At 39.2% G+C, this 26,245-nt stretch overlaps 1 long non-coding RNA gene across 2 annotated transcripts; it reads left to right on the top strand.

The window, feature by feature from the left end:
• Window positions 1–17,254: 17,254 nt before the first annotated feature.
• Window positions 17,255–20,891, top strand: LOC121895842. 2 transcript variants are annotated; one of them, XR_006095854.1, is made up of 4 exons: window positions 17,255–18,901; window positions 19,122–19,219; window positions 19,459–19,634; window positions 20,126–20,891. It is a non-coding gene; the product is annotated as an uncharacterized LOC121895842 (long non-coding RNA). The 2 variants fall into 2 exon arrangements; XR_006095853.1 differs by having other exon boundaries at window positions 19,122–19,634.
• The last annotated feature ends 5,354 nt before the right edge of the window (window positions 20,892–26,245 follow it).

Genomic DNA, 26,245 nt, shown 5'->3' with positions numbered 1-26,245 from the left:
AAGTGTACCTTAACCTTTGGTGTTAGGCTAGCATGCACTCACCTTTTTTACTCAAAATGGCTGCCTACAATGATTTTTGAGGTATTGGTGAGATCCATGATACTCAACTATTCAGTGAATATGCAGCCATAGAATGAAAACAATGAGCAAAGGTTGTGTACAGTTACTGTACTGTTCTCAGTGGGGTTCAGTACTATAATCATGTCATACATTAATTTGAGTCCGTGTTAGTATCAGAAATAACATTTAATATACGTTTGTTAAATTTTCTAGCTTTTATTTAGCAAATTAAGCTGAATGTAAGTTGATTCACTAAATTTTTTGATTGAAAAACAATCTTCTTGAGTTGAAAGAGTAATTCAACTGTATAATCACCAGTTCCCCATTAATGAAATGTCAGTAACTTTTGAATGATGAAATACACTCAGATGAGGTACTTTGTGGAGCCTGCTGTTCATCCAGTCAAAGTGACAGAGACAGAATGTCTGTGATGCTGATGTTTAATCAATGCTGAGTAATTAAGACATCCAGCTGTTATTGTGGCTTTACATCTTTAACAGGCTTCTAGTTTCCAATTAAGCTAATTCATGTCTGCTAAAACAAAACACTGGCAAACAAAGCAGACAGTTCAGGCTAGCAGGATACACACCCTATCAGTACGATACTGGAACATTTTCTGTTCAAAGTCTAACACTTTAATTGGAGTCTGCTTTGAGTCCTGTCCTGTTATTTTGTACCTCCTAATGCAAGTATTTGTCACTTTGACATTCCCGATACAGCAGCAGCTGATTCACTTATTTTGTTGGCACAGTGAATGTGAAGTAGAAAAAACTAGTTTCTAAATATTTTCCAAACTCAACTAAAACTTGAATGATAAAATGTGGGCCAAACTTTAGGAAAAGAAGCTACCCATACCTAATATTTAATATCTGTGAATTTGACTGTGAATTTGCAAAGAAAAACATTTTTCCTTGCATAATTTTATTGTTGTCATGATCGATGTACATAAGGGAAGCTGAGCCAGTGTGGATGGTTATTGGCCACAGAACATTTGCTATCATGTTGCGAGGAAACAATATGATTTGCCAAAGAAAAGTTGTAGATGGCCATCAGAGGTCATCAGTGTGTTCCATTACTGTTGTAACTAGCTACCCAAAATGATTGTTGTCCGGTCCACAAGGACACAGTCAATATAACACTCCAAAATGCAAATAAGGTTGGGGACTCCTGGGATAAACACTTCCTGTGAGCCACCTAGTTCTAATTCAGATTCAGAGATATCTGGGATTTACACAAATATTTCTACAGTATTTTTCTGCAAAAAGAACTACAAAATTGTCAACAAACTGGTGGCAAAATGGCTGCCAGAACTGGCAGTTACATCATTCAACATTTAAGAATCAGCGAATGAAAGAGGAGCTATACATTTTATTACTCGGGGTGTTCAACACGCCAAGTCTGTATGATGCATTGTTGAGATTTGGGAAGTGTGTGTGTTGGCTACATTATCAAAATTACACACAAATAAGTGTACATGTATCTGCAACTCCCAAATCAAAACTGCATGTACAGTCACTTTATTACATATCAATTGATCCTGCTCCCACTTTAGCGTTTATTGCCAAAGAAGTTATTTTCCTTTTTCCCACCCTGGACTCTACACACCCCTCCACCCCTGACATATAAATACAGCAGTCAGCTGAGCAGTGTGGACACCATGTCCACCAGAGTGAGTATCAAGGATTGAGAGCATACAACTGAGAGCAGCAGTAGTAAAGATACTATAGTGGTACAAAATCTGCCTGTGCTACTTGTAAGCTTGTAGTTTACAGTGTTGATCAGTATGGCAAATTTACCACTTTACTACCACTTATTCACATCCTATGTTCTGTCATTCTCCACTGCCTGTGCTACCTCTGCTGAAGGCTTTCAAAACTAACATTAAGCTAGTGGTTCAAACTGCTCTTAACCACGATCTTGGCCATCAGTGAAAGCAGAGACTCGAGGGCACTGGCACTGCTTTGATTCAGTCAGTCAAAAGGATGCTTTGGGTTGAGCCGGTGACGCAAGCAATTACCAGCTGGTATAGATGTTAAAACAAGTTACATATTATGTAACTACAGTTCTGAATTTTTTCTAATCATTAGATGTTATATCTTGGCTTGAAAACATCTGAAACGCACCAGTTAGACAGCGGTAGAAATAGAAGAACACTGGAGAAACGATCTGACAGAGCCATGGCAGGGTACCATGAGGGTAGGGAGTTAACACAAGGTCTTAAGTTGCTCTTTAAAAGGTAAAGTCACATTACACTTTTAAACATAAGAGCATGATATCACATTTCTGTTGCAGGTAATAAACAGATTTTGATCAGAGCAATTATAAACTGGAAACAGTGTATGAGAGTGACGATACAGTTTGTAGTCTGGTAGTGTGATAATGCACTAAAAATAGCAATGAAACACACTAGAATAATAACTTCTGCATTTCTAAACACCTTTTTGTGTGGCTGATTTTATGTGTAGAACTTAGTTCAGAAGACAAAGTTCTTTGTTTGCAGTGTAATGTAAGAAGTTATGTTCTTGTCTATGTTTGACAAATGTGTTACCACTGCAACTCTATTTTGGTGTCTTGGAAGTCTGTGTGGGCTGGGCACTTGTATGTGCATGACAATAACTAACTACAGTAATATTGGTTGGACAGGAGTGTAATGTGTACATACCTGAAGATGTGGCCTCTATAGACACTGGTACTGGCTTGTGTTGGTGCTGCAGCATCTGAGTGAAGCTCCACTGACTTACTAACTGATCAACACAATGGCCTCATCAAAAGTAACTAGATTTTGACTAGTTTACTATCACTTTCCTTTTCCTTGTGATGCCAGATTCACCAAACGAGTTAACCAGTTTATCTCTCAATGCTGGACACTGCGATCACTGAATTTGAGAATTTGAGAAATGTCACTCTGTCCAGCCTTTTAAATCTTAGTGATGTGCTCTTAGATCTTATCATAATTATGCTTAATTATAAAACTATCCTGCTTTGCCCTGCATCTTTCTCTTCCTCTTTTTAACTTTTCTTGTGAAAACTGCTTTTTTTGCTTGTCATGTTAGCTAATATCAGCAATGAGAGGAACCCACAAAAAATATCATACCATGACTGACAGCTGTCAAAATACAGTTAGGTCATTGCTGGTGCAGACAGTTGACAACTGTAACTGTCAGCTACTTGGCTGTGTCTTCAGCACTCAGACCCTTCACTGAACAGTGACTCTGACATTCTACCTTCGCTATCTTAAGCAGGCTGAGGCTCCCATGGGTGCTATCGCCCATCTTTCCCATTCTAAGTGGGTCAGTGGGTCCAGTACACTCACCAGTAAAGAGCCGTTACTGCAGCAAATGTAGGAAAGATAATGAGCAGCAATTAGCAGAGCTGTCTTATCAGCTCCCAGCTAATAGATCTGCACTCTAACCCACCCTGACAGAGGGGACCCTGAGGTGCTGCAGTGTTTACCTATACTGCTTCCTCCTTCCCCCAAGTAGCACAGTAGCATGTGACCAGTTGTGCATGTCTTAAGTGCTGCACTGTACAATGCAGCATCACGTGTTGTGCAGCCAGACAGAGCAGGAGGGTTAAACTGAGGTCACATTGAACACAGCTGAGTGCATTGTCGTTGTCATGGTTTGAATGTAAATCTGTGACAAAAGTTGTACACATCGCTTTGGCAATATTTCTATAAAGATTCATGTCCTGAATGTTTGAACCACACCTGTCTGGCAGTGTGCCTCTGCTCTGGGATGCGTGTTTCATTCCTGCTCTGTAGAGCTGCTGCTGCCTCTGCTGATGTGTGTGTGTCTGTTCCATTCATGATGAGCATCAGTATCAGATTTCTGCTTAATCTAGCTGCCAGAGAGCAATCAGAGGAGCCAGACATGATATGAATAATAATACTGCTCAGAGTTAGACTCAAATGATCTTGTGAGTGGTTGGTATGTTTGCATATTCTATTTTACTGTACTATGCGTGTATTTATTTTTAGAATGATTTACATGTGTTTTTTGTATCCTTATTAGATTTCTGATAAGCTGTCATGACAATAAATGAACAGAATTGAAATGGGAGTGAAAACAGACCCCGCCCTAGAAAAGTCTACAGCACAGGACCACTGCAGTAACACACACACACACACACACACACACACACACGAACACACGTACACATAAGAGGAGAGAGAGCAGTGAGAGTGGGAGAGGGTCCCCACCCCTGTCTGTCTACATTGCAGCAGTGCTGCAGTCAGACAAAGAGGAGCAAAGGTTTCATAACAGGGCAGCAGCTGGTGTTACAGCAGCCCCTAGTGGTCCAACACTGAACAGCAGCACCGCGCCTCATAACACCACTGCAATAACTGTGTTGGGATTTTATATCACTATCTGGATGTGATGTTTAATTTTTAATGTTTAAATTAGATCTGATCAAAGATCAGTGGTTACAAATGTAAGGATACATGATATTAGATGAGGGGACCTTTTAAATAAGCTTCAGGTTTAATGAATTGATGCTCCTGGATGAGTAAATATTTCCAAAGAGATTTGATGTTCATCAGAAGCAAAACTCAAAACTAAAGAGCACCATGAAAGATGTGACTGGTAGGTAGTGGACTGTGAACTCACATGCACATGCAGTATTTAGGGGCACAGACCATGTATAAGAAATATAAATTACACCTCAATATACACTACGTTATGATGTGAGGCAAATAAAGTAGAATTTTGAGATGTGCCACTTTACAATATATTTGTGCCTGGGTGGAAAACTGCTGTTCAGTCTGCTTATCCATCAGCTTTCCAACTAAACCACATATGGTGCCTCACACAGATGCACAGATTTTTTTTGCCTCCTCTTTTTTTTTTCCTTCTTTGCTTGTTTGATCAGTAAACAGGTCTGACACTACACAATAAGTACCTGCATTCATTCGGAAGAGGCGGTATGGATATTCGTGCTCTACTAGAAGAAATATTACTGTGCTGCATCAGCTCTACTAACCATAACAACCCCTACATTATTCACTAGGTTCAACTAATATTCAACCTGTTCATGGAATGAAATTACACTATTGGAGAAATAAGGGAGCAGAGCTGATTGGCTGTTAAATGTTGATGACAACAACAGTACAGTCAGCTGTGGTCAGCATCTCAGCCGAAAAGATGGTTTTTGATTGTTTACACATCTGCTGAACTTCAAATCATGTGTCATGAGTTTAATGCCAGTAACATGAACAAATGGAAAATATCCTCCAAATCCTGGAAATGATGGTATTCAGGGTTGAATTCATTCATCTTTTACCACCCACTCTTCAGTCCATGGGACACTAGCACTATGGAGAACTTTCACACACTTGTTAAGCATCTCTTTGGTGCATCTCGTTTTTAAAAGAACCAAGTCTTTTCTTATATTTAGGGGAGGTCCATCGTTACATCACGTTTTATTTCTATTATCTGTTTTTTTATGCTGTTGTTTATTTATTTAACCAGGAAATCCTCATTTGGGTTAAACATCTTTTTACAACCTGTATGTGTCTGTGAGGAAAAAAATCAAAATCTATCAAATCTGTATCTAATGATACAAGTTACATAACTTTTCATAGCAGTCTGGCAGTCCAACAATGGAATAAATTGTTGAATTTTATCCAAATGTTTTGATTTAGGCAGACTACATTTTAAAAGGGGGAAGGAGTTAAATGGTTAAACTGTGTTGTAAAAAAAAAGTACATTTAAAACACCATCCATAAAGGGGAACTGCAGTGATTAAGCATCACACTTGCATGAACTTGTGGGACTCACAAGAGACAGATTTGAAAAAAAAAAAAAAAGTAAGAAATAGAGGCTGACATAATCTGACTTTTAGTGACTAGTATGAATCATTTACAAACAATTCTGTATCCTACACTTCCCATGATGCAACCAATAGCATCTTTCCATGAACCCCCTCTCTTTCACAACTTCACACCCTTCACCCCAAGGCTTTGGCTGAATCCAAATATCCACCCTGTGGACTTGAGGACTTAGCCCTCGTGTACTTCAGTCATGCATACCGTGACGTGTTCTCTGTCATCACGTCAAGTCTGCGAGGGCGCTGAGCAGCAAGGGGATAAAATGTGCTCTGAGACGGGACTCAGAGCTAAAGTGCTTCCATGGAGATGAACTGAAATTGCTGACCCTGTCGCTTAACTCACTGTGTTTTTCTGAACGGTTAATTGTTTTGATAATGGCAACTATAATATATGCAGGTGTTCTGATTTACACAGTTCAGTGAGATTTCCCCTTTACATAAACTGCTTAACACTGCTATATTCACATTGAATCATCAACTGGATTTATTTATTGCTGATTGTAATAAATAAATCCACATTATTAAGCCTATTGTCCTATGAATATAAACATTATACCTCACTACATCAATTAACAAAAATGAAAAAAGCAAATGTCATCAAAAGTAAATGTTTTACATACCGATGATAATTATTAATTTTTTTTGTTACTGATAATACTAATAATACATATTATTTTCTTTTAGGCTACATTGTCACTTCCATATTGCTGTGGATTATGGGTAATTTTCTGAGCAAAGTCTAGTGATGTCTGCACCTCAAGTGGACTCTCTAGAAGTCTGCAGAAAGTCTGCTTGAGGCCACTTGTGGATTTGGTGAATTGTGAATTTGGACAGCCACCAGCACTTGTAGACTTCGTGGGAATGAAAAAGTCTGCAAGTCTGCAAGTGTGGTGAAGTCTGGACATGTGGATTCAGCCTTTCTGTTATAAATTTGTAGTCTCCAAGTCCAAGCCTAACCCTGATGATATCATAGTGATGTCATCAGTGTTGGTTTCTCAGAAAAAACTGTGTCCAGTAAACTTAACTTCACACATAAAATCGGTGGATTTTCCTTTTAATAAATGTTGTATGTGCATTATCCTAGTGTGTCGATTTATTATTTATGTTTAAGTTGATGCTTCTCAGTCCAGCACCTGCTGATCAACTTTTTTTGAATATACATTAACATACATGACACCCTGTTCAAATCCTGCTAACAATCAATAGATGTATCATGAACCATGTACTGCTATTATTAACTAAATGTATTTTGCTCTAGATAACGTGGAAAACACAAACATACACACACACACACACACACACAGAACAAAGAGAAATCAGTAGGAACTATAAGTAACTGGTTCAAATTCAACAGTGGAGGCTTCAGAATTAAACACATGGGAATCTTTGCGTGTACTTGTGTTTGTCTGTTCAAGTGTGTGTGCTGAAGACTTGACATCATTTGGCCAGGTGGACGAGAGAAGAATAACACTCATGTGCTTTATTAAGCAGACATGGGTGACAGGGTGTGGAGGGAAGGTCAAGCGTCTGACTGAGGGCTTACGGGAGTGGGAGGAGAGGGTCACAGGGGTGGTGTTGGTGGGGTGAGGGAAGGGTAACCCTGTCTGTGGGGGGACTAATGGGAGAGAAGGGTCACTGCTGCAGGGTCACTGGGGAGCTGGAGTGCTGTTGCTGTAAAGTGTTTGGAGACACAGAAACATACTTGTGGAGTGATTGAAACACTGTGCTGCCTAACTGAACACTGACACAAGTTGTGGCGACTTTCATGCAGAAACAAGTTTTTAAAGTATAGGTCTGACATTCTGTTGTAGTCTGTCATAATACAATACCTGCACTCCTCTAGGTATATTGAAGGAGTCATTGATCGCTCTAATCATTTATGTCCATACTGGCTATGAAGTGATTGATTCTGGAAAATACTTTGCTGCTGGCCGAAAAAATTCCCTGGATATTCCACATGGTTCCATGTTTTTTTTCCCATAGAGTATACTCACTAGAGGCTTTCACCAGCTGAGCTGGATTTGAGTATTTACCGTTTTACAGCTGCTCCTTTTCGAATTAATGTTTATGAGAAGAATGCTTTTGGGCCACTACGCGTCACATGATGAACCTGGACAGAATTTCAATTTGACTGCTGCTGCCAACGATGTTTCATCAGAGCAGCGCTGTGCTGTGACAGAAATAAACAGGGAACGTTTCGACATGAAGCTAGATACTAAAAAACATGTTTCTAAAGCAAAGTGCTCTGTGACTAATATGAGAGGTGGTCATGTGACAGTCAAAGAGATATTAGAGGAGAGAATATTACAGCCTACAATAGGTGATGTTACACTGTCAGCTGCAACACAAAATGATACTGAACAGAAACCTGCAGAAACATCCTGAGCCAGCTGTTTACCATTACTACTGACATAAACATCATCACTCCCAATAAACCTCCGTAATATACTTTAAATATATGTTACTACATTAATTTAAATGTATGTTAGACTTCAAATTCATTCAGATTAAGACATTATGATTTCATGAATGTGTTATGCCCTTAAAGAAAGTCAGAATATCTGTTCATGACTGGTACGACAGGTCTGGACCACAGGAATTTCATACCTCAGAGAAAATTCAAGGTGGCTACAAAAAAAATTGGTGAATGTAACAATCTTAAAATCACTCAAACGTGCCACTTAAAAACAGATGCGTTCGTATGACTGCTTCTTGCATTGATTTCCCTTTGCAGTTTCATACTGATAATTTTAATGAGTGAAACCCTTGATTGAAACAGTTTTACTGAGGACAAATACTTATAACTCTAATGTTAATGAGCAAAAATCTCTTCCACAGATCACTAGGGGACCATGGGCCAGTTGAGCAAGTGATGTAGAGCATCACACTTATCATGATTATCATTTTTAGTTCAGTCAGAGACACTTACGTCAAGGAACTGACCATTTATAAGTTAGTTTGATTTGGTGGAAAAGGCTCTGCTCTTGGAGGTGCCAATTCCCCAAAGCAGAATGATTGCTCCTTGCTCGTTATGTTTTGGTAGGGAGAGCATTAAAACCCCCAAAACATCAGAGGAACTGCAATCTACAATCCTCAATCTATGAAACAAGCATGTTTCAGTTTCACTTGAATGCAAACAAAGTTCTTCTCATGTGAGATGTAAGTCAATAATGCTGATGAACATATGGCAACACACTAATAGTGCCTTGGTTGGACCACATTAAATTAAAACATACTGTATGTAAGGGAATGTTTCGCTCAATCACATTCAGGTTCATTGCCATTTCATTTAGATAAATCCAAATAGTGTTTCTCCTCAGCTTTGTTGAACAAAAACAACAAATCAGCAACATGACTTCAGTGCTGTGCTCCATTTTTCCAGGTGAAACTCAATTAGGAAACAGGAGAAAGATAGGAGTGATCACAAAACTGAATCAGTGTTTTCATGCCACACTTTCATAATAACCTACAGCGCACATATTAGAATAAGGCCTTAGTGAACACACTGTTCACTGTTCACAGCTTCAGTATTCTGAATATCAGAGATGAAGAACATTGAGTTATGTTGGCCACTTAAGAAAGATGAGTGAAGATTTTTATTTATATTCCAAACAGTGCCGGTCTTTATTCCCAAATCATTTTTCAAGGATCTAAACAAGTGTATATCGACTTTTATTTAAAGTAAAGATGTACCTTGAATAAGGAAAGAGTATTTGGTAAGGGAGAACGAGGAGGAAGAATTGGCTTTGCCTAATATGTACTACTACTGGGCAGCCAACCTCCATAAATTGACATTCTTAGTCTCAGATCTGTCGGATGAAGAAGCTCCAACTTGGTCTCTTATGGAGCAACACTCATGCAATCCAGTATCATTACACTCTTAAGTTTGTACCCCAATACCCTTTGAGCAAATGTTACTTTACAAATAACCCAGTTATCCATGGAACACTCAGGATGTGGTCGCAGTTCAGAATCCACTTTAACAGTAAACAAGCCCTTCCCACAGCCCCCCATCCTGTCAAACCCTCTGTTCCCTCCTTCCTGTTAAGGCTAGGCTAGCAAACCCAAGTGCAGGACACTGAGGCAGGAGGCAGCGAGTGGTATTGGAAGATTATTTATTGCAAAGTGGTAGCTGGGAGGCTGGGGCTAGGGTCTGGGCTGGTAGCCTGGAACCTGGGGCTTGGGCTGGATGTGAACCTGGGCAGGGTGAATGCTGAGGGGAACCAGGCAGATGAGGCAGGAAGGCTGGACACAAGGGCTGGAGTCAGGCGAAGGCAAAACTGTAGGCACAGAGAAAACAGGTATTAGCAATGCTGTTAGAGATGTACCCGGGGTCAAACCCAACTTGCCCCAGATGTAACCAAGAGCCATCCAACCGCAAGTCATATGTTTTGGGCATGTCCCAAATTAACCAAATTCTGGACAGATGTATTCAGAACTATGCAGCCAAGATATCAATCCTAACCCTCTGACTTCTATCTTTGGTGTAGTGCCGTATGAGATGCACGGCTGTGTCCAAGGAGTCCATCTCACCCACTCTCAATGCCTTTTCAACGCACTCTCTTTGTGACCCAGCTGCATTGGTTCACCCTTCATCTGGTTCGGGCCTCCGAGCCATAGAGGACACTCACTCAATGAGACACCCCTTCCCTGGAGGACATGGAGCCTCCTCCTGGTCTGGTGCAGCAGTCCATGCCGTGAGCTGGAGTTTCAAGCCTGGGTCCAGCTCCCCCTCGCCACCGCAATCTCCCTCAGCATTCCAGAGGGCCCATAGGGCCTCCAAATCCTCCAGTCAGCCCTTAACCTTACCCTTTGGTGACTCAATAATCAAAAATATCAGAGTGAAATCAGCAACAACGTACTGTTTTCCTGGTTCCACTGTCTGTGACAATGATGACAAAGCTCCTAAGGTTTTATCTAGTTTGCCAAGCGTTGATAAGATTATTGTCGATATTGGTACCAATGACATCCGTATTCAGCAGTCGGAGGTACTTAAGTCCAACCTTGTACATCTACTTAACACTCAAAACACTCAAAAATCCGGGAGTCGCATTTACGTATCCGGTCCAATTCCCACTTACAGCTGCGGTTACATACATTTCAGCAGGCCACTATCGCTGCACACTTGGCTCTCCTCAGCCTGAGAATTCCATAAAGTCTCCTACACTGACAATTTTAACCTCTTTAACCTCGCAGGCAACTGTTCAGAGGTGATGGTCTACATCCAAATATTCTGGGGGTGTGTTGTCCGCAAAGATTTTATACAGTACTGTCCACCCATGTGTAGCTCCATTGGGCGGCCAAAACACAGGCATTCCCTCTCCTCTGATTTTTTAGATCTTATAGACTCTATTAACCTTAATCAATCTGTTAAAGGGGCCACACATTCTAAAGGTCACACCTTAGATTTGGTTCTCTCTCTCGTCTTAATTTGGTGGATATGGTGGTACTGTTGTTTTAAAAGTTCCAATAAAGCTTTTTATTCCTAGTCTCCACCCTACAACACATTCTCACATTCTCAATGCTGGTTCTGTAGCTAAATTCTGTAATGCTTTTAATTATCTTCCTTTAATTCCACTTTATGTCATGGACTAATGAATTTTGGACTCTTTGGGCCCTATTTTAACGATCTAAAGCGCACGGTCTGAAGCGCATTGCGCAAATGCATTGAGGGTGTGTCCAAATCCACTTTTGCTATTTAAACGGTGGACAAAATGGTCGATGCACCAGGCGCATGGTTCAAAGGGGTTGTCCATAGTCTCTTAATTAATCATGGGTGTGTTTTCGGCATATCATGCAACAAACCAATCAAGTGTCATCTCCCATTCCCTTTAAGAGCCAGGTGCGCTTGCACCTTGGCGGATTGCTATTATTACGGCGCATTTGCCAAGTAGTAAGAGGGAACGATTCTCTGCAGAGGCAATGGATCTGCTTGCGTGCAAAGTGAAATCACACAATCCATATCGAGCACACTGGCCTCTGCTGCTCCCAAACCCTCCTGTGGCCCCAAACCACCAGTTTAAGATCCTGGTCATTAATATGTTGCAAATGTATTTTCGTTTGGTTTTTGAACAGGTTTATTTTTTAATTACAGCTTTGGTTTCTTTAAAATCGTTTTGTTCAGTCATGGAGTAAGAGCTAAAATCAGCAGGGTTTTAATTGCTGAAAGTATGGAAACCTGATCACTGTACTCTCAAAAATGTTAAAGAATATTTGTTAAATATTGTTCAGAAATTAAATAATTAATTTTAATCATGTAAAGAATCATCAACACAGACTTGATCAGCTCTTCAAGGTGCTGATCCTGCTGCTGGCATCAGCTAGAAGAAGCTGGACGGGAAAATGACAACTGCATCGGTCTTAAACTAGCAAAGACACTTGTGTCGTGCTTGGCGCCGGGTGTAAGATAGGGCTCAGTGTTTTTTTTGTTCACTTGGTTACACTTCTGTTGTCCAGTCCTTTTGGTCTTATGGTTTTGCTCGTTTATGATTTGGGTTGTAGGTTTAAAGGACTGGCTTGCATTATTAGTTAGATTATGAGGTTGTGTATTTGGGTTTATATTCATGTGTATTCTTGGATGGGTTAATGTATGCTGGTATTGTTTTCTGGGTTTTGGTTTTCAGTTTGCTCTGTTTCCCTTCTGTGTTCCTGCACTCCTCTCCAGCCTGTTTTTCCCTCCACACCTGCCCTACATCATGTTCGTTAGCCCTGCCCTGCTCTCAGTGCTTTTCCCCTGTTACCTTCCCACCTGCACTGTATCAGTCTTGTCAGCCCTGCCCTGCTTCCTGGATGTGATATTAACTTGATGCACTTTCAGGCAAACATTTACACAGCTTTTTACAGATAGTGTTAACATAAGGCAACTCAGGAGTTTAAAGTACAGTAAACAAAAAAACACTTCCTCTTGTTGGGTTTACAACATTGAGAATTTACACACAAAAAAGCCACAATTTACACTTGCAAATCAGTAATCTTCTGGTCACACAACTTGACCTGGATGTCTATTGGCAACTTTGTTAGGTCAAAAAATTGAACCTCCCATAGGGTTTTTTCAGTGGTGAAAACCTGGTCATCCTTTGGTGTGTCCAAAAGCACCTTGTGGAAGCCCTCACTCTCCTCCAGGACACCTAAAACAGTCACACACTGCCACTTGACACTCCCTTCCTCCTGAAAAGAGAGGGCAAACATGTCTAGACAGGTTTTACACATAGCCTTGTTTGATTAGTGTTACACAGGACAGCTAGAGGACATCCATTGCTATACTGGATTTGACTTCCAGGTCATCATGTATCACTTATTCAAATTTTGGCATAGTAAGTGGACTGCAGTTTGTAGCCGTAGTCTGAGTGTGTCCCTTTTTATGTGGGTGAGGCAAACCACCTCACCCACTTTAATGTCCAGTAGGGCAGCCTCCTTCCACAAGCTAACCACCACACGTGCGTCATCCTATACAGCAAAAGAAATAGCTTTCAGGTACAAGATACAACTAAAAACCATGTTATACCCCACTATACTGACAGATGTCACCCATTGGTGGCAGAGTCGGCTACATGTAGTCATAGGAAATTGGGTTTGCACGATCTAGGGTGATGACTCAGTTGATGCATAAAATTTGGTAATGATTGATTAAAGTAGGCGTGGCTTATTACAACAAATCTAAACTTGTAGACATTTCACATTTCAAAAAAAAAAATCACTCATATGTCCTACAGAGCTGAAAATTTTTCAGCACATCCGCTGTGTGACAACAGTTTGCCTCACTTCAACCTATGGTCCATTCAGAAGTCTGTCACTCTATATTTTTCAAAATTATTAACATCTATATCTCCGTAAATCTTCATTCAATTGTTACCAAAATTGACACAAACATTCTTCGGATACTAGAGATCCGGTGTTTCAAATGGTGTTCAGATGAGTTGAATTTGTACTGAATGCAAACCATTTTCTATTCCATCTGATTTTTAAACAAATTTCACCAAAATATTTGACAATACTTTCCAGAAAAGCAGGTTGAGGTTTTTTTGTGCTTTCTCTTTTTTCCAGAATTGTATCCCAAAAAGTGACATTGCTGTGAATGAAGTTTTGTGATGTCCCTCTCTCTGCCTTCTGCTTGTGAGGGTGGTTTGGCTTCCTGGCTGAGGAGCCAGTGAGCAGGGTTGCAGAGGGTAGTTTTCCACCAGCTGGATGGGTTAGGATTTTGTGTTTTTGTTTGCATGCATCACACACACTTCATTCATCCAAGTTATTCACTCTCATTGACTTCAATGCAGTAATTTAGTCATTTAAAGTTAATGTGTATTGTCAACTGCTGTTATCTTGATGGTCTAGTGGTCTAAACACAGGCCTTGTAACTGTAAAGTCACCTGTTTGAATGCAGCTTGGCATTAAGATGTGTGCATCCTCCTGTTTCTGCCTATCTGTTGAACTCTTGTGCTTTAGAAGTTGTACATGTATGTCAAATTATGTACTTATAATTTTCAATATCTTGCTATAATTTGTACTCTGAGCATTTAAGTTTTTAAATAGACATAAATACCCCAGTTTTGCATGTGATGTCATTGCCTCAAGTTGTGAGGTGTGTGGAAACCATGGGTACATCTCAACTCTCTTATGTGATCTTTCCACACTCCTCGATCCTCACTTGAACCGGAAGACGTTCCGGTTCACCATCATTAAGGTCGTCTCAAAGCTCTTATTTCTGCTCTGAGGAGTGAGGATTGAGGAGTGAGGAGGGATCTCTGAGGAGCTATGAGCGAGGATACATGAGAGCTGCCTTTACGGAAGTCTTTTACCGGCTGACACGCCCCCCTTATTGGATATCAGTTATTGATTGGACGCTGCAGCTGATCAGACTGATCTGAAACATCACAACATCACTGCAGTTTCATATTGGAGTGAATACAGATAACAGAATAAACTCCCTGGTTTTATTTTTGATTTGTTTTCTGATTCATCATCTTGTGTTAATAGTCGGTCTGATCAACAAAAGAACCATAAAAAACTTTCTTCTTTTATTAGAAATGAACTGTTATTATGGATAAAATTAAAGTCAGGGAGAGTCTGTCTGCCAGCAAGAAACAGTTTAAACACATTTATATTTGACATTTTATATTTATTGTCATGTGAGGCTGAAAATTCCTGAGCGTCGGGTTTGATGTGAGTTACATCATTTCCTTTTTCCCTGAAACATTAAGCCCAATAAATAATTTCCAGTGTTCAAAAGACACCCTGATCATATTCCGAGTTATTAAATAATAAATTAACTATCAGGATATCAATAAATCATATAAACGCATTCTGCCTGTAGAAATGGCTGACTTGCCTTGGAGCAGGACACAGTACACACTATAAATACAGAATGCAGGTTCTTATTCATGTGCAGGTGCTTGTCAAACAGGTAACAGGCTGCAGAGAGAGAGCAGCTGCTGGTAACGATAACTGAGAGCCTTTATTAGTGTCAGCACAGCGCACGTGTGCAGACACAAACTCCATCAGAAGTTTCTACAGCTGTTAAAGCAGACTGACAGCTGATCCAGCTGTGATCAGCTGTCGCCGTCATCGGAAACGGACGTAGCTTCACGTGACGCTTTAGAGGAAAGGACGTCTCATTTCTCTAAAAACATATTTCCTGGTTTCTTCTCTCCTTGCATGGTTTCCTTGTGTCTCTCTATGCATCCTCGGTGGGAGTGACAAAGTGAGGGAAACACGGATGTAGTTAAGAGACCTGAGACTGGCAGGTGGGTTGCAAAGTCCACTGACAACTAAGACACATGACACTCATTGACCTCAAGATGATGCTGTAAAAATCCATTTTACATTTTCATAATTATCTCATACACCTTGGCCTAGAGTCAAATTCTTTCGTCATTTTAATCTCTCAAGTCATCTGCATCTGGTCTATATATACATATATATACACTTATATATGATATTTATCTCCTACATGCAATGTTCAATACTCATGAAAATGTATATCCGTGTCTGCTGCTCTCTGGTAAATATATCGCTGCATGGTGTTGCTCCGTAATAACAGTTTGCATAACAGTGGAAAAATGTAATAAAAGAGTTAAACAATAAAAAGAAGGACGAGTAAAAAGTAAAGCAGGGCTGGTACAGGCCTGTGTTTCTGTGGATAGAGCTGAAAACAAACACTTTCCGTCCCTTTCATCTCATCCTGCTCAATCTGCATACTATACACTGTATAAAGACAAACAACACACACATCTGCAGGGAAATGATAATATTCAGTGTTAGCTTTGAGGTCTTTAATGAGATTACGTGGCATTAATCATTGAGCCAATACCTCACTCATCACTCTAATTTAGGAAGCCGTCATTCTGAAAAGGATGAACCTTCTGCTCAAACAGATATATTTTGGCTGTGGGGCTTTAACTTTAAGCTTGTCATGCTGGAACAGTGGGGCCTTGGCGGCTGCCATAAACTCTTTCAGGGCCTTAATCCATATTACAGTTGGCTGGTGTTCTCCTTCCCACCCCGCATCTTCTTCTGCTCCATGATCAGACTGCATGACAGACACAAACACACAGAGAGGAGGTGAAGAGACCTCCTGCATCCCTGCGTGTGTCTATCTGTTGAGTGGCAGGAGAGAGAGGACAGGTAACCGTCTTTTACTAATAAAACAGCCACTTTCTTCTCTCATCCTCATATACTGTATATTCATCATTCTGTTGTCAAGAAGTCATTCTAGAGATGATCTAAAACAGAAAAAGAAGATGAGCAAATCATTCACAAATCATCAGAACACCTATTAGAAGATTGGCATGAAAATGAATTTATAATATGGATCATGGATCTCTTCCATGTTTCTACAAAGAAAATATTAACCTCATCAGTTTTTTAAAAAAATATTTGAAAGTTGTTTTTTTTAACAAAATAATGCATTATATCTGTATGCTATAGAACCGTCAATTATGAAGTAAATATTTACAGTTGTTCTCATTTGCACATTTTCTGAGTTCTACAAAACAACATCAGTTTATACTGAGCAGCACAATGCTACATCTGTCCTGCAGAGGCCCTCACTCTGTCTAATCTAAACTAAACCTCTAAACTCTGCCTGAAGAGTAAATCAATTCATCAAACAGTGTTTGTTTATATCTAAAAGGAATGTGTCAGTGTGACGGGACACTAAAACTGTGTTTCTTCGTGTGATTTCTCATCGAGGCATACAGTATATACAGTCAGGATTATCTACAGCTGACTGAATAAAGACACCAGTTTCAACAGTTCAGTCAGTCATGGTCAGCGTTCACCTTTCTGTGTGTCTCTCATTCACAGTATGTACTGTAGTTTATATGTAACAGTAATATAATTTAACATAGAAAATAAGAAAGAAATGCATCATTATATATCATGTTGCTGTATAACGTGTGGACCACACCATGTAAACTCCATGTAAATCAGATGATGTTTATCACATAACTGATTGCTGACTCGCAGGGGGCATTTTGTCACGCCCATGTGCAAGCTGTCAAAAATGAGATCAAATGATAAAATTATTATTATTAATAATAATATTATTATTAACAATAGTAATAATAATAATAATAATCTTGTTTTAGTATATCATCAGTTATTGTCATAAGGCTTTACATAATGTTAGCTGTGTTCTTGGCTGATGCTATGTTTGCAGAGTGCTACCTTCACCTGCATCATGCTGTAATGAAATGAACTCAGAAACAGCAATTATTTCAACACATACATCCAAAGAATTTATGTTAAGTAATTAACATGAAATATAACACAACTATAATAGATACAGGGACTGGTTGTTTCAGTCAGTAGAGCTATCAAATGACTATCAAAAATAATGTAAACCTACATTAGACTAACAGTAGAAGGGGTTAAACTTATGTCAACCTTTTGAGAGAGAGAGAGAGACAGTGTGGCGGTGGTCGAACAAGGAAAGTGAATGGTAGTGAGAACAAAACCTCTGAATGAGAGAAATAAAACCTTATATTCCTATTATTTCACAGCAGTCATGATTTAAAGTATAAATAAATAACCATCAAAGAGTCAACAGATGATTTACTGTGGACACAGACGCTCTTAGTTTCACTTTCAGTTTCCTCCTCAGCATTTCTCCTTTTCATTCATTCATTCCATCCAACTAATGCAGCAGTTAATACAAAGAACAAAATGACAAACCTGTGTTGGTTCTGTGGTGTGGGGAATTTCAAATCTGATGCCTGCAGTGCACCATGGGAGCATCAATTATCATCAATTAGAGCTAGGGTTAGCCAATCAGAGGCAGAGTAGGGGTGGGTCATCACGGAGTTCCAGTGAAAAAAAAAACAGGAGTCAGTCTGGGGGTCAGACCAGGTTTACTTTTGCACTGGGAAGGTAAGCATCTTTTTTTAATGTGTTTCTAGTTGTTGTTGGTGTTAAGAAGGGTATGGCTTAGGGCTGTGAGATATGACCATATCTATCCTGTGTCAATAGAAAAATGTCTACCATTTCATATTATACTCTGTCTTTTATTTCATTATGACGCAAATCACACTTTTTACAGCAATATGTCTCAACATTTGGAGTCTGTCCATCTTTTACCCGGATTACATGAATAAATGACTCTTCTTGGCTTTTTACTAGCAAAGCCAGATGTTGGCAGCCCGCATTGAGAAAGAGCAGAAAAGAGGAGAGAAGTAGTGAGACAGCAACCGTAAATGACAGCAAAACGCAGTAGAGACTGTCTTTATTTATGTTATTAACCACATTTATGTGCAGTCGTTTAATTTCAGCTCAGTGTGAGAGTGTGTGCTGTGTTTTGCTGTTGTTTATGGTTGCTCTCCTCTCCTCTCCTCTTTGTGGTTCACTGTGAGTGGGGCTGAGCCCTCCGTGTGCTGCAGACGCAGGAGAGACAGTGAACCAGGTGAAGTACTCCAGTTGATGACGACTACACCCATCACGTTAAGTGCAAGAAATGCTTCGGAAGTAAAAAGCCAAGAAGAGTAATTTAATTTAATCTGTGCAAAGGATGGACAGACAACAGGTGGGGGTGAACCAACTATGTATTCATTGAATGAATTCAAATGTGCTACATAGGTATCATTATCGGGATATGAAATGACCTATATCAGGATATAAGATTTTGGTCATATCTTGCAGTCCTAGTATGGCTTTGTGTTTTCGCTGTATGTTGCTTACTTAATTATTACTGTGAATGTTGTTTGTAGTTTATTTATTGTGTCCTGTTTTGTGTTGTGGTTCAGATGGCTTACAGATCTCCTAGCAAGTCTGCTGATGTGAATGACCCAGAGGTGGACAACATGAGGCAGTTATGCCAACTGCTAACTGAGTATTGAATGTGGTGGGTTTTGTGCTGTTAGTATTTATGTGATTCTTGAGAAGTGGGACAAAACAGTGAAAAAATCAAACTTTATGCTCAGACAAATTAAATTACATGTATGTACCAAACATGTAATAAGCTACTGAACTATGCTTTCATACAACCTCTCAATGTTACTTTTTTTTTAATCAAAACTTGCTTTTTACCCGTCCATGATTGATTTAACATCAAGAAGTCATTTGTTATTGTTATGTGCGCAGATTTAAATACGAACAGGTTTTGTGTTGCTTGATGGTCTTACCATGAACCTCCTGGTAAGGCAGGTGAGGCTCCGACGGGCCACAGAGGAAAAAGTTAACAATTGTCCAGCTTCTGCTGCGTGAAACCAAACAGAAGCTGGATGTTGCTGAAGCATCTGCCTGCCTGATCGATGATGGTAAGACTGCTATGGTGTGGTTGTGTGATAATATCATAGAGTTTATGTGATTTGTGTGTTTTTTTGCTGGTCTGTAGCAAAGTGGGGGCCAGCGAGTGTCAGTGAGTGATGTAATTATGCTATTGGTTGATTGGAGTTTACACATCGGCTGTTACTCTTTTTAAAATGAATAGGATATTAAATAAAAGCAGTCCCCAATTATTTGACTGAAATGTAGCTTAATCAAGTCATGTGATACGCTACTTCAGTACACTTTAAGAATAAATATTACTGGGACCAGTACAGAAAACTGTAGATGAACTTTTTATTTATAGACAGAAATGACTCCCTGGAACAATTTGGTCACAATTGAGCACATTGAGTGTGTGAACTGAGAGGGTGACATTGATAGTGTCAATATATTTTTGTTCTTGATTGCATTATCAAAGAATTAGCATGACAAAAAAAGGAATGTCAAACTTAATGTGTGCATATCTGTCACATGTCTGTAGATGAAGACACTGTTGATCCCACCTCACCTTCCAAGTGTTCCTCACAACCTCCTGGACCCCCAAAAAGAAACCCCTGATGCAAATGACTAGTTTTTTGTTTGTTTTTTGTAAAATGTGTTCATGTTTTTTATATTTTCAGTTCAACATGTTCTTCAGTTATGATTAAATAAAAATTGTGTTATTGATCTATTTGTTGGTTGTTGGGTTTTCATTTTGAGTTTGTAGGAGGAAACAGACAAGTACACAGATTTATGCAGAAATTTACATTTCTAGGACAGATTTTTTGCTAACCCCTTCTCCCCACTGACCTACCTATTAACATGTTTTAAAAACACTGCCTGTCTGTAATGTATTAATAACCTAAATCATTTTCTTTGTGACATATTAATACACCAGAGGGAATTCATATACATCACTTCAGGAATGATTTTATTCACACAAGTGTCATACCCACAAAAAATGGACTTTGTGAGTTAAATATGCTCGACAGAAACGGCGCGCTGCATTAACTCACTACTGTTTACAACTTCTTCAGCTTAGTGAGGATACACAGGCTCTAAAAACCAACTAACTAACCCTAACTGATTGTATTACATTATTATATATTATTATATTTATTTAACATTTTAAAATGTTGCACTTTGGGCTCTGTGTTGATGTTTAAACTATCACTGTTGTGTTTAATTTCATTGACTAATGTGTATATGTCTCATTAATAAGTTAATGTATGTAATGTATTGTCAACATTAAAATGTAAGTAATTGAATGCATAGTTTTGAAGTTATTATAATTGCCATTTATTTATTACACTAATTGATCTCTTTAATTGGTTAATGGTAATATAACCATTATATGTCAAGTTTGTTTTTCTTTAGTATTTTTAGTCTAATCACTGCCTTTGAGTTATTTTGAAATGACTTTAAAATCCAGTAAATCACTTGTGCTTTTAATGACGTATATGGCATATGTATTTGCATCAGAATATCATGTTTTGAGTAAAAATGAAGAATCCCAGACCCAAATTATGTTCAACAATGATTTTGGTTTAATCACTAAAAGAACACTAACACAACCTGCAGTTGTTCGTTATGTGAGCTTTTCTGAGACAAAAAGTCCAGAATTATTTTACCAAAGTATAATGCAGCTGTTCCTGCCATATCATGTAGATGAGCAGCTCAAACCTCCACATTGTGAAACATTTGAACAAGTTTACAAGATTGGTCATGTGAGGTTTAGTGATGGATCAAGACATTCAGTCAAGTCAGTTGTCAATTTAAACAGAAGTAAATCTGAAATTGAAGTAGATAAATGAGATAATATCCAGAGTAGGATTGATACAGATGGTGTAATAGAAGATGCTTGGTGTGAACTGTGCCCAGAGCAAGAGTTGGAAGAACATGAGGGAAATATTCCAGATTTAGCAGTAAGTAGTCAACATGTTGCACATTTGGAAAAGAAAAATAACATCATGTGTAAAAGTGACGGTTTGGCTTTAATTAGATCTTTGAATGAGACACAGCTGGCTATTGTCAGATTTGACAGTGGTGCTTAGACAAAGTAACAGGGAAAAACCCAATCCATGTATTTATTACAGGTGGTGCAGGGACAGTATAAAGCCATTTAATAAAAGCCATTCAGTATGAGGCAATGAGGTTACGTCAACAGCGTGTCGTCATCCTGACAACATTTGTGTTTTGTTAACGGCTCCTACAGGGGTTGCTGCATACAAATTAGCATGCAGCAACTATTCTCACAACATGTTTAACATCGGAAAAGATGTTTGCTTACCGTACACACCTTTGGGTGAAGAAAAGGTAAATTCTTTGCATGCTACATATAGTGATCTTCAGATGTTGATTATTGATGAAATATCCATGGTTGATCACAGACTGTTGTCTTATATCCATGGTAAATTAAGACAGATCAAACAAAGTGGTGAAATGTAAGTGTAGTTAATGTTGGAGATTTTTTCCAGTTGCCTCCAGTAAAAGGGAAACCTCTGTATGAAGACGATAAAGGTGTCAACTTGTGGTCTAGACTGTTTAAGGTTGTGGAATTAAAAGAAATGGTTCGGCAAAAAGATAATGTCTTTGCTGAGTTGTTAAACAGGGTAGGAACTCGTTCAAAAGGGACCCCAAAGTTAGACAGTGACATTGACATATTGAAACATTGTGAAACAGGTGAAGTCAGCTCAGATTTACACATATTTCCTACAAATAGAAGTAAACGAGCATAATGTTTCACAGCTATTTAAGACATGTCCTGAATATGTCCAGATAGATGCTCAGGATTTTGTAAATAATAAAAAAACGAGGAAACTTGAATTGAAAACTGGACATTATGCCAAAACTTATAACAAGTTTGGATGAACAGCTGTTGTTGGGTAAGAATGCCTGTGTAATGTTGTGCAAAAACGCAGATGTTATGGATGGTCTGGTTAATGGGGTTTGTGGTATCATAACACACAATTAGTTCCAAGAATAATAAGTTTCCTCAAAAAGTGTATGTTAAGTTTGATGATGATCACGTTGGCGCACAGAGTGGTTCAATAGATTTAATGGGTTCTACAGGTATTGAACCAGAGAAAGAGAAGGTTACCAGTAAAGGTGGATCACGATGACAGTTTCCACTTAAACTCGCTTGGGCTTGTACAGTACATAAAGTACAAGGCTGGACATGTTAAACGTACCTACCATGGATATATAAAGAGAACTGGATACAGCGTTGGAGGCGAGGCCCTATTCATTCCTATGAAAGTTGCTCAGTGGCACATAAAGCAAAAAAAAAAAATCAACTTCCCAGTATGAAAGTACCCAGATCTTCCACATTGTGCGGCCCATAGAGCATGCACACTTGTGACTTTCACTGGCCGAGTTGGCTACTTCCGGTTTAGCCCTCCGGCTTAGCCCTCCGGCTAACTTGAATGGGGATAAAACAATTCAATCATGCGTCTCTTCAAAGCTTTTGAAATGTGATCGGACAGAACGGATTTAATTCTGATAGTGAGACAAGTCATTTCGTGGGGGTTGTGACGCTCAGAAAAATTTATCAGCTGATTTACAGACGCCTCTTTCACAATGTAAGTCTATGGGAAAATGTCTTTTTGGGCCAGTGTGCATCACGTGACGTTGTAATTACATGGTTTGGCCGCTATGTCAAATTGGCTTCAAAGCCTGGCGCTCTTCCTGTATCCAGTTCTCTTTATACATCCATGGTGCCTACCAAATTTCATTTGTCTACATGAAACTGAAAGGAGGGGCTTCAAATTTGAAATTTTCCAGGGGGCGCCATCAAGCCATTTTGCCAAGTTTTCGAGCATGTTTACCCCCTCAAAAATGTGTTTAATAATAATAATAATAATTCCATCAATTACAACAGGGCCTTCTGTTTCCAAGTTCGGTGCTCAGGGCCTAATAATAATTCCTTCAGCTTCAATAGGGCCTGAGCTGGCAGACTTGTTAACAAATGGCACATCCTGAATGGTCATGCTGAACAGGTTATATTTACACCTGCCAAGATCTGATCACAATAAGAGCCTGACCACCTCCAAACGTAGTCTGACCAATCCATTTGCATTCTGATCACAATGCATTCTGAGTGCATTTACACCTACATTAACGTGTGTTTTCCCTTATCAAGAGAACTAGATATCCAGATATAGATTGCATGTTAACGTTGTAGTTGGTAGGAATGAGAAGAGAACGAGACGGAGTACAACGTTCAGGTCCCTCCCCCGTCCTCTCCACTGCGGTCCAGCCCTGCCTCCAAAGCCATCAGAGATCATTATTAATTATTAAATTAATAAAGTTACTAATATCAATTAATAATAACAGAGCACCACCTAGAAACCAGAGACCAATAACCAGACAATGAGTCTCATAAAAGAGTTCACCTAGAATGCTAATATCTGATGGATGTCAACATTCACAGGTGAACAAAGGTTTGAGTTTGAGCTCTGACTCTCTAAATCAGCCACTTTTCACAATAAATGAGCACAATAATCACAGAAGACTTATCTTTAAAGATAAAAGGGTAGGGATAAGTAGCAAGAGAGGGAAGAAAGAGGAGGGAAAGCGACCGGGGGGTGGGGGTCCACGTTGTATGATTTTCGATTGACAAACAAATTTATTTTCACTCATGGTGGCACAAACACAAGACAATTGGTGAACACAACTAAATAGGCAGTAAACTTTAACTATTCTTCAGAGTACGGGAGGAGAAAGAGCTCGTTGCACTACATAAAGATGTTTTCAGCAACTTTCCAATAAAACAACGCTAACCAGTAGTCTTAGCGCCGGAAACAAGCTAACGTTAGCCTGACTGCAACATCATAGTAATATGATGTTGAGCCTCAACCATGGGGTCAGACAAAGGCTGGTCTACATGTAAACTCTGAAGCCTTTCTCCTTTGCTCCCTGAAACAAGGGAGCAGCACCAAAATGCTGCTAAGACTCCATTTCCAATGTTGCAGCCATGACGTCACTGCTCTTGTAGGTATCGGCTGCAGACAGACGTCACTGCTTTCCAGTGTAACCGAGCTAGGAAAAGGTCCGCTTTCTCCGCCAGCCAGATTATTAACAGAGATGAATTGTGCATGTACACTTATCTCCTTTTTTGGAGCTTCTCCCCTCGCTGGACAAGACAAGACTTCGAAACGTGTTCACCCGAACACTACTATCGGATCCACGAGAGACCACTGTTTGCAACACAGCGCTCTCACTGTACCTGCAGAAGGAAGAAAGGATTTTCATCATGGAGATGCAACTTCTACGCCCCACTGTCAACCGACTTGACCACCCTGAGGACCCATGCTGGATTTTACTGACAGACTGAAACACACACTGGTTTCATTCCAAGAGCAATAAAAATAAGAGGTTGTCTGAGCAGAGACTGTATTTAATTTGTGTGTTTTATAAGTTTAGTGCTTGTGGGGTTTTTTTGTTGTGTGATTTAACGGACCGCCGAGTCCCTTTTCCTGCTACACTCTGAGGAGTATTTGAAGTTGCTGCCTGTTTAGTTGTGTTCACCACACTAGACTGCTGTGTCTGTGCCACTGTGGGTTAAAAGTAAGTTGCTTTGTCAGTTCACAACCAGACAACGTACGTACAGACTACTGTCCGTACACATGCTCTCTGTGGATAAAGCAATTGCTGCTCTCCTCTCATGGTCACGAGACCGAGAGTCAGTTTTTCCTCCTTCTCCTTCCCTCTCTTTGTACTAACACATACATACACAAACACACCTATACAATTACACACATTTTCTATACATCTTACGGTCAGATAGTGTGGGACACAGCACCGCTCTGCCCTTTGTTATCCGCTATCAGACAAGTGTGCAGAAACGTTACTGACCACCGGTTGGCGCCATCTTTCACCCGAAATACATTTTTAAGTTTTCAATATGTCTGTAAAGAGAAAAGTCTCAGTTTTATGGTGATACTGACATTATCTTTCTACACCAATTACTCTATGAGATATGCTCTTCCAAAGTCTTCAAAACGTTATTTTTGAGTAAAATGGCATTAAAGATAATAATTCATATTCAAGCATTTTTCACATGGATTAAAACAAATTTATTAAGACTCAAGTCAAAATGAACTCAATATTTTTGGGTCTTATGTGATACCCCACAGTTGGGTATGTAGCCTAAACAGACGTTCACATATATGTGCAAGTACAGGCCTAGAAGCCCATGTAGACAAGAATCCAAAACATATGGAATATAACTGATAGAATATTAACAAATACACTGCACATATGATGTAATATATGATAGTGTATTTAAATATAATCATTTGAAGAACATAAAATGAAAAACATTAAATGTGGAGCCCCTAAGTCCTTATCCAAATAATTAAAAAAACTATACTAGAAAATGGATAGAATATGAAGAAATATTATGTACATATAATGCTATATAATATATAGTATTTTCAGATATAACAGAAAGACTAATGTGGGATAATTATATATAATTAAATATAGCCACTTGCACAAAATTGAGCCAATTATGTTCATATAATGTAATATCATCTAAGTTCATGTAATTTAATGTTATAATACAGAATATGATTTATATATATATATATATATATATACACATATATATAATGTGTGT

This window comes from Thunnus maccoyii, chromosome 1 (genome assembly GCF_910596095.1).
Source record: "Thunnus maccoyii chromosome 1, fThuMac1.1, whole genome shotgun sequence".
NCBI lineage: Eukaryota > Metazoa > Chordata > Actinopteri > Scombriformes > Scombridae > Thunnus > Thunnus maccoyii.
The sequence above is the reverse complement of the archived record's forward strand: the minus strand, read 5'-3'. Positions and strand labels throughout refer to the sequence as shown.